General features: G+C 65.3%; 1 protein-coding gene across 4 annotated transcripts in view; it reads left to right on the top strand.

The window, feature by feature from the left end:
• The window catches only part of NTRK3 (neurotrophic receptor tyrosine kinase 3), a 111,879-nt gene that overhangs the window by 1,445 nt on the left and 95,208 nt on the right, over nt 1–15,226 (top strand). The gene's annotated exons all lie outside the window — the stretch shown is intronic.

The raw sequence follows: 15,226 nt of genomic DNA on the forward strand, positions 1-15,226 counted from the left end.
GTGTGCGTGTGAAGGGGGCACTGGCCCTGCCCAGGCTGCCATGGGCACCCAGCTCTCCCCTCCCGGCCCCACAGGCCGTTGCCCATGTTCTCGACACCCCCTCTCCCACGCTGGTCCCCCTCCTCGGGCGCCCACCACCCCTTCCTTCCCACGGCCATTACCCGGAGTGAGAGCGGGGAAGGAGGGAGCCGGGGGCGTGCGTGTTTGGGGGGGCCTGGCTCCCCGAAGGCCCCCGCAGATGCGTTTATTCGGGGGAATCAAACCCGGATGCCCAGCTCTGCCAGTTTCTCACAGCAAGCCCCCCCTGCCGCCCCCCCCCACCACTCTGGCTCCTTATTTTTCCCGGGCGGGGGTGAGGTGGGGCACAGAAGGCTGTGGGGGGAAAAAGTGGGGCTCCCTGGACCCCGCTCCCCCCACCCCCAGCCTCTGCCTGGTGACCCCTGGCACACAGAGCAGGCCATGGAGGGCACGGCGTTGTGGGGGCCAACTCCCGCAGGGTCCCTGTCCCTCGGGGTCCCCAATGTGGGTGAGACACCGAGACCAGCCCCCGCTGTGCTCCAAGGAAGGCACTGGAGGGGAGGGTCACTCGAGAGGGGCCCCGGCCCCCCGGGCTCTGGTCTGTCCCTTCTGCCTGCTGCCCACGAGGGGACTTGTAGCTCACGGTGCCTGCCGGGGCGCCCGGCCGGCCGGGCCTGCATCAGCTCGGAGCCGTTCGTTCCCCTTGGCTCAGGCTCGTGCGCCTGCTCGCTCGGGGGCCGGCTGGAGTGATGACAAGATAAACAGCGGGGGTGGGGGCGCTGGACAGGCCTGTAGGCCGCACAGCGGGGCAGGCTGGGAGGGTCTGTGCCGCTGGGCTGGGAGACCAGCGTCTGGGGCGTGTGTGTGTGTGTGTGTGTGTGTGTGTGTGTGTGGGAGGTGGGGACTCCGGGGTCCTGGTCCCCGCGGTGGGGGGAGCCACGACGAGAGGTGGGGTGGGCCCTGAGGGCACAGGGGGTCCTCCCTCCCTCCGGGAGGCTCGGGGAGCGGCGTGAGGGGCAGTGGGCGGCCCCGCCAGCTGCAGGGGCAGGACGGTGCTGTGGCAGAGTCTGCGGGGAGGGAGGTGCAATGGCCTCTGGCCCTGGGCCGTGGCTGGGCCCCGGAGGGCCTCTGGGGGGCAGTGAGCCCCAGGAAGTACAGTCTGCCCCCTGAAACGCACCCCAGCCCCTCGGATCCAGGGAGAGCCCCGAGTCGCGGGGGGGGGGGAAGTCACGGCCAGCTTGTCTCCCCCCTACCCTTTCAGGGCAGTGGCGAGTATTGACCAAGCTGGGGGGGTGGGGGGGCTGCGTGTGCTATGTCCTGGCCAGAAGCAGAGACTGTGGGGCTGGGACCCCCGGAAGCAGAGGGTCGTCTGCCTCCGGGGAGGGGGGCCCAGACAGGCCCTGGCAGAGTGGGTGGTTTCCAGGGCCACGGCTGCCCACGGCTGCCGCTCTGTGGGGACCCCCACAGCAGGGGAGGCAGGGGGAGATCTGTGGGTGCGGGAGCCGGTAGGCCCGGGGCGTCTTGCTCCGCTGTCCTTGCCAGCTGTTCACGTGTCCTCGTCAGAGTCCTTGCTCTACTGGCCTGCTGTGATGGCCGCCAGGATTACGGGGTCCTGGCACCCCCGCCCCCCGCCTTCTGTCTACCCAGCCGTCCCTGCTCTGACGCCTGCCTGGGGCTGCTGGGTGGGGGCAGATCCCTGCAGGCCCCCTGTCCTGGGCCTGGGGGCGAGACCGTTTCTCTGGGGGTGGGGTGTGGGCCAGGCCCCTCGGATGCTGACCGTGGCCGGGCCGCCCCGTGTGAGCGGATGTGGGGCCGCTCCCTCTGGCCCGCCTACACGGGTCACCGCCATGGCGGGCGGTTGGGGTCGAGGCGCCGCCGTCACCAAGCATAGAGCAGAGGCTGCCGGGACTGTCTGGGGGGGGGGTGCAGAGGGCATCGGGGTCCTGTGGCCGGGCGGGTGGAGACTGAGCCCGTGGCCAGGACCCCTCACTGTTCCCTGGCATTGGGGGTGCTTGGCTGGATGGGGCCCCTGGAGGTGACAGCTGCTCAGCTTTCCCGGCACAGAGGGGTGACCCCCGGGGGGCACTTAGGGTCCAGGACACTCGGGAGGGAGAGGAGCAATTTTGGTGGTGCACACGGGAGACCGCATGCGCCTTAGGTCTGTGGTTCTCTCTGGAGGCTGCTTTGAGGGGTGCAGGCTGCCCTGGGCCAAGGTCCTCAGCAGCCCCCAGCCCCGGCCGGCTCTGTGCTCCTGGATCCCGGCTCGGGGCTGCAGGTGTGAGGTGGGCTGTAGGTCTGGGGGCACCTGGAGACGCCCCCTGCGGGCGCTGAGGCAGCTACACAGACCCTAGTAACCCCAGGCTCTCCTGGCCCAGGGCTGCCGACTGCAGGGCACCTGGGGGGGTCAGTGGAGGTCACTCTGGTCGAAGGCTCAGGCGCAGGCCCTTAGGGCCACCTGCTGACACCCCCAGGGGCCTGGGCAGGGCCGGGGGATACCTCCATTCACTTCCCTTCTCGCCTCCAGAGAGCCCGGGCCCTGCCATAGCGCCCTCTCCGTGCCCCGGGTGCTGGGCAGGACTGGGTGTTGGGGGCTGCGTTCCCACGGGCGGGGGGGCAGCCTGGTCACTCCCTGCCCATGCTGCTGGGCCAGAATGAACGGGAGCTTCTCTGCTGTCCAGATGGGAGCGAGGCGAGGGCTCGGGGGCTCCCAGGCGCACAGAGGGGGCGGTGGGGTGAGGGGTGATGGGCTGGACTGGGGGTGCCCGGCTGCCACGCAGGAGCCCTGAGTGACCAGGCCGGTCAGCTCTGGAGCAAGCACTGGCCCGCAGGGGTCATGGCACTCTTGGCCTCCAGAGCCCCCCATCCCCTTGGGTGGCCCCTCGGGTGAGCCCTGCAGCATCTCTGGGGTGGGGCCGGGGGCTGGGGGCATTGTGGCTTCAGAGCTGGTGCCAGCCAGGGCCAGGGTTGTCTCGGGGTGAGGGTGCAGCTGCCCCTCCGGGCCCCTTTGCCCTGTCCCTCTGGGGACCCCACCGCTGGAGCCCCAATGCTCGCTGTCTCCCTGGAGCAGACCCTCTTCCAGAAAGTTCCTTTACTCAGAGGAGCCCCGAGGTGCTGATGTCACCAAGTCTGGAGTCTGCTGGCGTGGTCCCCAGGCCGGGTGGGCTGTCCAGGGGGGCAGAGGGCATGGGGGCAGGGGTTGGGGAGTGGGTCTCCCCCTTACTGACTTGGTCTCGGCCATCCCTGGGGGGCCTGGACGGGCAAGGATGGAAGCTCGGGCCCCTACCCCCCCCAGGGGCCCACAATGTCTGCCTCCCCATGGGGTCGGGGCTTGACCCCCATCAGGCTGCCCCCGGAGCCCAGGGTGAGCACTCAGTTGGAGGCATGTCCACACCCATGGGGTTCCCCAGAGGCAGCCAGTCAGTCAGGGGTCCACGGGGTGGGGGCAGGGAAGGAGCAGCAGAGGGTGTGCAGGCTTGGCGGGCAGCCCCCTCCCACCCCTACAGTCTGTCTTGAGTGGAAGTGGGACAGTTTGCCCAGACAGACAGATCCAAATTGTGCAGCCGGGGAGGGAGCACCAGGGTTGGAGCACCGAGGGGCAGCAACCCTGGACCTCCTCTCACACTCGCACCTCCTCCCTCCCCAGCTCCCTTCTCTCGCTTGAGCTTGGATGAGAGGGTGAGAGAGAGAGAGAGAGAGACAGACAGACAGACCCACGCTCTCAGTGACCCACGCTGGCTTCTCCTGGCGAGGCCCTGAGAGAGCATATGGACCCTGGGTCCAGGAGAGGCTCTTTGCCTGGTGTCCCTGTCCTGCGGGGACCAGGTCACCCCCAGATTCTGCGGCGCCAGGAGCCCGGGGGTCCTTATTCTCAGAGCAGCCCATCTTCAAGGCTGAGGCCACCATGCTCGGGCTGTGGACACCACGAGTGGCCTCTGAGCCAGGTCAGCGGTGCCCGGGGCCAGGGACCAGCGGGGAGCAGATCTGGGCTGCGGCCCTCGCTGCCCGGGGTTGGAGAGGCCCCGTGACGCGGGCAGGGGCACTGCCTGGGCCGATGCTGCCCCCTGACCAGCGCCTTCCTCCTGGCCTCCCAGAGTGCTGGGATTGGGCAGTGGGCCTGGGGTCATCCCCTATTTCCCTAGACACTGTCCAGCTCTGTCCCCCCGACTCCCGGAGGCAGATGGGGCTGACTCAGAGTGGCCAAACCATTAGGGCGCCGTGGGGCCCCCCATCCCACTGGCCATGGTCACTCTGGCCCTGGGTGTTCCGGGGAGCGAGGAAGGAGATACAGGCGTGTGTGGTCAGCAGGGGACGCGGCCTGGGGTCTCTGCAGGCGAAGCCCACCTGGCTGGCCCAGCTGCCTGGCTGCCGGCCACGGCCTCCGGGTCATGTTTGAGGGAGGTCTGAGTGCCTCTGGGCACTACCAAGGCCCCACCCGGGTGCCAGAGACCAGCCCGGCCCCTCCTGCTCCCTGCGGTCCTGCCTGCGGCCCAGCGCCCGGGGTCCACCAGAGGGCGCTGCTGCGCACCACGCCGGCGGCTGCTGGGACGTGGCCAGGGCCGTTGACACGTGCGTCCACGGCCAGCGGCCATCAGGGCCTTCCCGGAGCAGGGACTGGGGGTGGGGCGTGCCCTGCCGTCTGGGCACAGCTGCCCCCTGACCTGTCTCGTCCGTCTCTGGGCTGTGAACGTCTCCCGAGGTCGTGGGCAGGTGTGGGAAGCACCCTCTGCCCGTCTGTCTGCATGTCTGTCTGTCTGTCGTCTGCCTGTCTGCCTGCCCGTCTGTCTGGATGTCTGTCTGTCTGTGCGCTTGTCTGCCTGTCTGCTTGTCGGCCGTCTGTCTGTCTGTCTGTCTGCTTGCTAGTTGGCCTGCCTGTTTGCTTGTTGTCTGTCTTTCTGAGGCGGTGTACCTTCGGGGGAGAGAGTGGGTTGGTCTTACCAAGGACACGGGAGAGGGGTCAGTGCATGGTTGCGCCCCCATCTCCCCTGCCCTGCCCCAGCCCTCCCGAGCTCGGCATGACGGACACGGTGGCTGCCCAGGGGACCCAGGCCTGGCAGACTCCTGCTCTGCCCTGGGCAGCGGCCTGATGAGGGGTTCCGAGTGCCCCCTCTCCGCCGCGCCGCTCGTGCCGTCTCAGTTACCCTTGGATCTCAGAAGCGTACTGGGACACGGGGCCAGGGCTGTCAGCGCTGGGGGCGCGTGGGGGCTTGTGGTGCAGACTGGGCCTGCCTGGGGCCCGGGTCACGGCTCCCCAGCGGTGTGGTCCCTCGGGGTCATGCTGATCCGGCAGTGCCGGGAGATTCCCGTGGGGACCTGGTGCCTCGTGGACACGTGTGCGTCTGTATGGTGTGTGCACAGATATGCAGATCCCGTGTGTGTGTGTGTGTGTGTGTGCGCGCACGCGTGTGTACGTGGGCATGGGCATTTGTCTCTGCGCCTGGGCTGGCTGTGGCCTCTGCGCGTCCTCTGGTTAGGGTGGCGGGGCCGTGCCGGAGGCTGTGTGAGGGAGCCGAGGATGCCAGCACCACGGTGCGGGAGCGGGTGGCAGCGTGCAGAGACCCGCACCCGGAAGTGCGGGGCGGGCCTGGTTCCTGCCGGCGCTGGGGCCCGCACCACCTTCCCCTGTACCCTCCCTACGGGCCCTGCTTTCCCCTCTTTTCCCGCCTCGTTTGGGGGTCCAGTGGACTCAGATGGCGGCCACAGATGGCAGCCCGGGTCCAGCCCCCCGGGAGAGCGTCTCGGGCCGCAGGGGACACCCCGGCCCACCTCGCGCTGCCGTCTGTCCGGGCAGCGCTGCCCTCCACACGTCTCGTCCGTCTCTGGGCTGCGAGTGTCTCCGGAGGCGGTGGGCAGAGGCTGGTGTGGGCACACCCTCTGCCCGTCTGTGTGCCAGGATGCCCTCAAACATGACCTGGAGGCCACAGCCAGGCAGCTGCCCCCGCTCCTGGGCTCTCTGCCGGTGGCTTGGCCTGCAGAGACCCCAGGCCCACCCCACGCAGTTCCCTGCTCATCCATCAGAGGGCACTAGACCACGAGTGTCCCCTCATTTGCCCGTATCTGCCTGCTCAGCCCTGCAAGACCGTCACCACGTGTTAGAGCGCCACGAGGCTGTGCCCGTCCCCGCTGCCCACTGTCTGAGCCCGCAGGGCCGGCTCTGACCCCCGCTGCCTTCCCACAGACGGCCGTGTGGGCACAGCACACAGGGGAGGGGTGGCTGCCCCTTGGGCCTGGTGGGCCGTCGAGTGCCCAGTACGCATGGACACGGCCTACGGGCCCATGGACGCGCACACACAGCGCAGAGACGGGCCGTGGTGCGGGCTCTGTGGGGCGGGGGTGTGCGAGAGAGCATAGGACCTTCACACCGTGGCTCACACTGGCTCGTGCCTGCAGAGCGCCCGTCTCTCCCGGGGAGCCGCCCCCTCCCAGGGGCCCAGTCACCGCCCTAGGGCCTCATCACAGACCCATGCGACCCTCCCCCTCAGTACATGAGCGATTGGGCCCGCCCTGGGGCAGCCCTGGGGTGGGGTCACAGGCGTCCTGTGCCCGAGGGCAGCTGTGGGGGGGGGGCTGCCCCGGCTAGAGCCCCCCCAACTGCTTTCTTGTGCATCAGAGGAGGCTGGGGGGTGTGGGGGCAGAGGGGTGGTGCTTGTCACCTGGACCTTCTGGTCTGGGTTTGGAGGAGCCACGATCTTGGGGGTCTCTGACAGCCCTAGTGTCCCCCCAGCACCCCAGAACCCAAGGCGACCCCTGGGCACCCGCAGACCTCTGAGCTCCGGGGGGCTTTGGGGAGTGAAGGCTGAGCATTGTCCTCTTCTTTCTCCCGGGGCTCGGGAAGAGAGGAGGCGGGAGTGGGGTGCTCCCGCCCTAGCGTCTCTGTGCCCTGAGCACAAAGAGTGGACAGGACGTCCAGCCGGACTCACACTCACCAGCAGGGGCTTTGGGGCCAGCAGAGCCGGGCATTTCTGAAGCGGGTGGGGAAGGAGGAAGGGGAGGAGGAAGGGAAGGAAGGGAGCAAAGAGGGGGGAGGGAGGAGGACGGGGAGCACTTCAGTTTTCAGAGGTGATCTTGCCCTGGGGTGTGGGGGCCGCCGACTACAGGCAGGTCTTGGTTGGGGGGGGGCTGTAGCTGCCTTCTGGGGGCGCCAGTTCTCTGCATTGAGGATGGGGGCACGGCTTCTCCTTGGAGGTCCCTCTGGGCAGGGGCTGGGCCGCGAGGTGCCGCCCTCTGCAGTGTCCCTGCCCGAGGCTCCGCTGGCCGGGCTGCTGCGGTCCCCTGAGGCTGTTTATCGACAGTGCCACCAGCCTTTCATTTTTCCTTTCTGCTTATTCAGGCTTTCGCTCCAGGAGGAGAGCCTGGGGTGTCTCCGAAATAGATTCTCTCTGCCCCATTAACTTATTCAGCGGGTTTAATGGCCCTTCCTCGCAGCCTTGGAGCTGTCATTAAAGGCCAGAGATTTATAAAAGAGAGACTGAGCTTTAGTCAAACTTGGGCGTTGGACTGGGTCCCCGGCCGGGTCCTGGCTGGGCAGGGTGGCCCGAGGTCCCACCCCTGCGAGTGTAGCCCCAGAGGGACCCGGAACCCTGGGACCTAGCCCCAGGCTGGCCCGACGACTCCCAAAGCTCTTGAGGGGTGTCCGAGGCCAGTTTCCTAGCCCTCGCAGGCCCGGAGCGCCTCTGAAATTCTGGGGTGCTCAGCGAGCTCTTGGGGCGCTCTCCCTCCCCTGTGCCCCTCAAGGTTGCTGGCACTGTCCACTCTGGGCCACTTCACCGAGGCTTCCACTGCGGGTGCCCATTCCCGGAGGGAGGTCAGCATGCCGGCAGGAGGCCCACTGGGTCCTTGACCAAACTGACCAGCTCAGGGCAGCTGTTCGTGGGGCCCAGCCCGGAGGGGCCCTGGAACAGGACCTGTCACGGCCCTTTGACTTCCCGGACCCCTAGGTGGCCTCCAGCTCCTGCGGGTAGGACCCTGCCCAGCCCCCAAAGTGTTCAGGAGAGGGCACTGGGGGGTCAGTGGGCAGCACCAGCGGGGAAGGGGTCCTGCTAGTCACAGCTCAGAGTGACGGGGGAGGTGGGGATGGTCCTTCGGAGATGCCCCTGGTGGCTTCTGAGTGACTTAGTATCACTCCGGGCTGTGACTGCCTTAGCGATGATTCAGTTTCAAGTGCCTCAGCAACTCCAGGCGGGGACAAAGGCCCCCCTCCTCTGTCCAGTTCAGTATGACCATGGTCACCTTCAGAAGCCTGGGTGACAGTGGGGGGGTGTCGACGGCAAGGGGGCCATGTCGGTGCTGGAAGCCGTCGTCTTGGTGATGGTGATGCCGAGAGTGACCATGACGGAGCGGGGATGGTGATGGTCGCCGTGGTGCGAAGAACGTGGTGGTGACAGTGTTCATGGTGATGATGGTGGCCATGATGGGGGTAATGATGGTGGGGATGCGAGAGATAGTGATGGTGACGGTGACGCTGATGGTGGTGACATGACGATGGCGGTGGTGACAGTGATGCTGGTGGTGGTGACAGTGAGGCTGGTGGTGATATGATGGTGGTGGTGACATGACAATGGTGATGGTGACAGTGGTGCTGGTGATGGAGATGGTGACACGACAATGGTGACAGTGATGGTGGTGACATGACTATGGTGATAGTGACAGTGATGCTGGTGATGGTGACATGACAGTGGTGATGGTGATAGTGATGATGATGGTGGTGACATGACTATGGTGATAGTGACAGTGATGCTGGTGATGGTGACATGACAGTGGTGATGGTGACAGTGATGATGATGTTGGTGACATGATGATGGTGACATGACTATGGTGATAGTGACAGTGATGCTGGTGATGGTGATACGACAATGGTGACGGTGATGGTGACAGTGATGATGATGTTGGTGACATGATGGTGATGGTGACAGTGATGCTGGTGATGGTGACATGATGATGGTGATGGTGACAGTGATGCTGGTGATGGTGACATGACAGTGGTGATGGTGACAGTGATGATGATGTTGGTGACATGATGATGGTGATGGTGACAGTGATGCTGGTGATGGTGACATGACAGTGGTGATGGTGACAGTGATGATGATGTTGGTGACATGACGATGGTGATGGTGATAATGACACTGGTGGTGGTGACAGTGATGCTGGTGATGGTGACAGTGATGATGATGGTGACATGACGATGATGATGGTGACAGATAATGGTGTGACAGTGATGATGTGATGATGACACGATGATGGTGATGGTGACAGTGACGCTGGTGATGGCGACAGTGATGATGGTGGTGACATGACTATGGTGATGGTGACTGTGATGATGGTGATAATGACATGATGATGGTGACGGTGATGTGACAGTGATGATCATGATGATGACATGATGATGGTGATGGTGACAGATGGTGTAACAGTGATGATGGTGATGGTGACATGATGATGGTGATGGTGACAGTGATGCTGGTGATGGTGACATAACGATGGTGGCGGTGATGATGACAGTGATGATGATGGTGGTGACATGATGATGGTGTTGGTGACAGATGGTGGTGTGACAGTGATGCTGTTGGTGGTGACATGACAATGGTGATGGTGATGGTGACATGATGCTGGTGTCGGTGATGGTGACACGATGCTTGTCATGGTGATGGTGACAGTGATGATGGTGGTGACATGACAACAGTGATGATAACAGCGACGCTGGTGGTGGTGATGGTGGTGGCAGTGACGATGGTGATGCTGGTGACATGATGTGGTGACGGTGATGGTGACAGTGACGATGGTGATGATGGTGACAGTGACCTACGACAATGGTAAAGTGACGTGATGTTTGTGACCATGGTGACCATTACAATAACGATGGTGTCGAGGGTGAGGTCCTGTTCTGGTACAAAACCGCGTCTCTGCAGTTTGTGCCATGGGTCTGACGACGTCCAGCCCCTGCGGCTGGTGGAGGCCGGCCCCTCCCTGCTCTCAGCCAGGGAAGCGCAGCAGCAGGTGCCTCTGCCCACCCTCGCCAGCCTGTCGTCAAGTGGGCCGGAGCCCACACAGCCGGCCCCGTCGCCACCGTCAGCGCTGACGTCTGGCCCCGACACCCGGAGGAGGGGCCGCCTCCCGCTGCCACCCGCGTGGTTAAGGTTTCCGGCTGCAGCAAGCCTCCCCACGTCGGTTCTCTGAGCAGCCCGAGTCTCGGTGCCTGGTTGCATTGATCCGTCCGCTCGAAGTGAAACAACCACGCGGGGAACGAGATAAAATATTTGTACCATTGATCGCTGCTTTGCATGTGGTTGGGGGGATGCAGGGGAGAGGCAGTGCCTGCCTGCATGCAGGGTGTGGGCAGAGCCTTGGGGATACACCTGGGTGCTCCTCCGGGTGGTCACTCTGCCTTGGCTGCTGGGCACACCCCCGTGGCCGCTGGGCACCTTTCCTTGGACGGGCCCAGGCTGGGCGGTGGGTGGTGTCTGCACTGCTCGTTAGCCCAGCAGGGCCTCGGGCAGACCCCCCTGACGCTCACGGCCCCCTCCTCTGCCTGTGGCATCGGGGCAGTGCCCCTCCCCACCCCTGGCCGTGCCCCGGCCTCCCGTGCCTGCGAGGTTCTCGCCTGCCAGCTGCTCCGGAGCCCGTGGGCCCAGGGATGGAGAGGACCCTGGGGAGAGGTGAGGGGCACAGAAGCAGCAGTCACAGCTGTGTTTGGCCCCCGGCCCCTGCCTTGGGCCCGGCCACACAGCCCCTGCGCCCCCCTAGGGGCCTTGCTGTGACGTGGGGCCCTGGCCAGCTGGTCACGGACAGGCCGGCTGCTTCTGGGGAAGGTCACTGTGTGCTTGGGGGGCCCGGGCCAGGGGCTGCCATCTGCTCATCGCGCCCGTCCTCTGTCCCTCTGTCCCTCTGCTCGGGCGCGCTCCTGAGACTGGGAGCTCCTTGTTTTTTGTGAATGCTGGCTGGGGTGGGGGTTGTCCAGCACCCAGGCCCTGGGCGGGGTCTCCGATTCTGGGTGGCGTTGGCACTTGTACGTGTGTGTGTGTGTGTGTGTGTGTGTGTGTGTGTGTGTACATCACGGCCCCACCCTCATCTCCCCACCTGTCCTGGGCTCTGCCCTGTGGTGTGGTGCCCGGGGTGGGTGTCCCAAGATTCCGCTCGCTCCCCTCCTGGGGGTGATACCTCCCCGTATCCTGTAGCAAGTGGGGGGCTCATCTCAGAGGGTCTCTGTTTCCCGTGTGACTGGCCCGTGAGCCGTGGCTCTCGCAGGGGGAGGTCCGGGGGCCAGCCCAGGGGAGAGGCCGCCACTGTTGAGTTGTGTTTCTCTACCTGCCTGGCCTTCTTTTCCTCCATCGATCTTCTTCCCTTATGGACCTGTGATGGTGGTGCCCAGTGAGGCCCGGTGGACACCAGGGCAGGGCGGAGTCCAGGACGGTGTCCGCAGGGTGACCCCGCCTGGGGCTGGACCCGGCCTTCGGCCACTTCTCTGCTCTGCCCAGACTGCACCATGCCCTCCTTCTGGGGCTGGGTGGGTCGGGATCACGGGGTCCTGCAGGACGCCCCAAGAGGGGTCTCCCCCTGGCCCTCTCTCTCCTGTCCCCAGCCTGTGCACACTGGGCAGGAAGTGTGACTTGAGACCGTTGCTTCTAGAAGGTTCCTGCCCTAGGTGGGAGGTGCATACCTTGAGTAGGTCTGAGTGGTCCCAGTACTATGAGAATGGGGGGCTTCTCGGGCTGACTGAGCCAACACCTGGTCCTCAGCTGTGCTGGGCAGCTCGTGCCGACACAGCCACTTTGGGGCCTGCAAGGCTCCCTGTCCCTTTGGGGGAGAGGCGGGGCTTTCCTTCGGCCTGAGGCTTCTGGGCCCTGTCCTCACCCCCACCGGCCCCTCTGCCCCCCGAGCCCCGTGAGCATCTGCTGGGCCTGACCTGGTCCCCGTGCCCGGCTGCCGCGGGCGCCCTTGCTCGTTCCTCCCATCGATCTCCTCGTGTCTGTGTTTGGGGCCCTTGAGCCTGTGGTCGGATGTGGTGCGGCGAGAGGCGTCCAGCGCCCGGCTGACAGCTGCAGGGGCCAGGCGGGGCGGGCGGCAGGAGGGGGAGGACACCGTGTCCCCAGGGGAGCGTGACCTTGGGCCGCCGAGACAGCACCAACCTTCCCCGAGCCCCTCAGCATGTCCCTCGTGGCCAGTGGGGCTCTCTTGGCAGCCTCGTCCTGGTCCAGAGTCGGGGCCCTACGAGGTGGACTTTATCGGATTTCAATGCCGGTTTAAATGCCGCGTCGACGAAGGAGGAAACCCAGAACTACTCACTCGAAGCCCATTTCTGTCTCCCAGAGAAGGATGCTCTCGCCCCGCACCGCCCCCGGCCTTTCCCTTGGAGATGGATGCTTCGGCGTTGGGGAGGGAGAGGCAGCTCCTTGCCCGCTCGCCCCGCGCCCCCCTTCCCTGTGGCTGTCGGAATCCTGTCTGGACCGTGGGGGTCGCACCCTGGACTCCTGGGCGCCCCCTGCGTGTCCCCTTACTCGAGACGGTTTTGTTTTTCAGCCCGGTTTTGCCCGAGGACCAGATAAGAGGCATTTGGACGCAGTCGCTAGTGGCTTCCCAGGGTGGGGCCTCAGTGCCCTGGTGCCAGGCAGGGATCGCCCCAGGGATCGCCCCACTGATAGCCCAGTCCAGGACCCCCAGCAGGGCTGGCGCGTGCCAGGGAGGGCGGAGAGGCTGCCACGGGGGCTCACCACGGGCTCGTGCTTGCTGAGGCCTGGAGCCGGGGGTGTCCAGGGCTGGCGGGGGAGGGTGAAGCACCAGCCCTGGGGCACCCCCATCCCCAGCCTGAGCCGAGCACAGGCCAACCCTTGTGCAGGAGGGTTGTTGTGTCGTCTGTTGCTTGGCTCTGCTGGGGTTCCCGGGCAGCTGCCAACCTCGCTTCCACGGGGTCACCTGGGAGCACAGAGCTCAGGGCTGTGCCTGGCAGCCTGCAGGGCTCCCTCACACCCACCCGGCCCCCGCTGGGGGTCCTGAGGTGAGGACGTGCCCAACCAGATGGGGCCATGCTCCCGCCTGGAGGCGTAATTGAATCATCCGACCAGACGATTAGGGATGGTTATCAGGGGCCCGGGCTGTGAAGGACACGGGCAGGCGGGCTCAGCGTGGCCTCCCTGGGCCCCAGGAGAGAAGGCCGCCTTTCCGCGGAGACCCGAGGGAATCCTGGAGGCTGGGGACATGGCTCAGCCACGTGGCGCATGTGAGGCTCTGGGTGTGATCCCCAAGTGAAGAGAGAGCGAAGGGGGGCGGTGACTGACAGGTCTCTGAGTCTCACGGGGGAGCCTGGGGTGCGTTCAGGGGCCCTGGGCCCAGCCGACCAGGGAAGGTGCTCAGAGAGGGGGCCCTGGACCGTGAGTGTGTTTGGATGGTTCAAGGGCCGCAGGCTGCATCTGGAGGTTGCGGGAGATCAGGCGGGCTAGGAGAAAGCAGGAAGGGCAGGCCGGGGGCGGTGGCAAGTGCAGGGTGGGGGGGTGCTTCCCTGGGGCTGGGGTGGGCCAGCTGGGGAAGGCGAGTCCTGGGAAGTGTCACCCTGTGGGTGGGGCCTGTGCCCCTGCTCTGCACAGGTGTGCCGATGCTCCCAGTCGGGCACGCGTGGCAGACACCGCCTCCCCCCTGCCGGCGGCGGCTCCAGCAGGATGCCCCTTTCTGCCTCCCCTGTGCACGGCGACCAGCCCTGCAGACCCCCGGGGCTGCCCCCGAGGGTCCGTGCACCCAAGCCCTCCCTCCAGACGGTCTGTTGATGCTGCTGAGTCTCAGATAATGGGGCGGGTGCTCCCGTCTGCCTACGCACAGTACGCCGGGAGCAGATCAGTTCCCCCGTGGCCCCCGCAAGCTCGCAGGCCGGCTCTGCCGCCCCTTCTCCTGTGGGCATGTGTGTGCGTGTGCCGTGCTCCCTGTCTGTGTGTACATGTGCTTCCTGTGTGCTGGCTCTGTGTCTGAGGTGGGGGCTGCATCAGGGCCGACTGCAGGGAGCATGCCAGGGGTCTTGAACTGGGGGGTGTCCAGCGGAGGGCCGTGTGCTCGTGTGCCTCAGGGTGGGGGGTGGGGCGTCTGACAATCACGAACCCGAGAAACCCTGTGTGCTGCCTCCTGCCAACACAGCCCTGGAGCGGCCATGGCAGCTGGAGGCCCTCAGATCTCGGGCATGGCCCTCATCTGCTGACCAACGTGTCCAGAAAGGAGCCGGGCACAGGGCTGGAGGCCAGGGCCAGTATTGCTCTGAGGACGCCCGTGTGTGCAATGAGTGTGTGCATGTGTATGTGGGTGTGTGCCCACATGTGTGCATGACTGTGCGTGGTGTGCGTGTGTGCATGAGAGTGTGTGTGTACAAGTTTGTGTGTGAGTGTCCCATGTGTGCATGCATGTGTGTGTGAGGGTGTGTGCACATTGTCTGAGCCCGTGAGTGTGCATGAGAGTGTGTGTATGAGTTTATGTGAGTGTGTGTGCACATGTGTGTGTGCCTGTATGAGTGCATATGAGTGTGTGTGCATGTATGTGTGTGCATGTGAGTGTGCGCATGTACATATGTGTGTGCACGTGCATGTGTGTGCATGTGTCTGTATATATGCATGTTAGTGTGTGTACATGTGTGCACATGTGAGTTTGTGCACTCATGTGTGTGTGTGCACCTGTGTGTGTACCCATGTGTGTGAGTATGCGTGCCTGTGTGTGTGTGCGCGCCCTATGTGTGCCTGTGCGTGTGTGCATGGTTGTGTGTGTATGTATATGCCCATGTGTGTTCCTGGTGTGGTTCATGTGTGCAGGCCGTGCGTGGAGTTGGCGGCTCTCTTCCTCCCTCACACCCACACTCTTGCTTTGGCTCCATGCGCTGTTTCAGAGAACGGTGGGGCCGGCGTGGGGTCGACTCCTGCTGCCGCCCGCTCTGCTCAGAGCCGCTGCCCGTTCAGCCCTCTCTGTCCCTGCTTCTGCTGACCTGTGTGGTGGGGGCGGGTCTGGCCCGGTGGCATTGCCCTGGGGGCTCGGGGCCTGCAGCCCAGCTGGAAGCTGCACAGGAGAAGGGTCTGGGGGCTGGGCCCCAGGGCACCCTGTGGACCCAGCAGCCGGATGAACCGGTGTGTGCAGTGGGGAACCTCAGGGGTGGGCCACGGCGGGCAGGAGAGTCCCGGGGTTGCACGCTGGGAGTGGGTGTGGTGACCTGGAACTGCGGGCATGTGGTGGCCACACGGGTGGGCTGTGGCTG

This window comes from Sorex araneus, chromosome 6, assembly GCF_027595985.1.
Source record: "Sorex araneus isolate mSorAra2 chromosome 6, mSorAra2.pri, whole genome shotgun sequence".
NCBI classification, from domain to species: domain Eukaryota; kingdom Metazoa; phylum Chordata; class Mammalia; order Eulipotyphla; family Soricidae; genus Sorex; species Sorex araneus.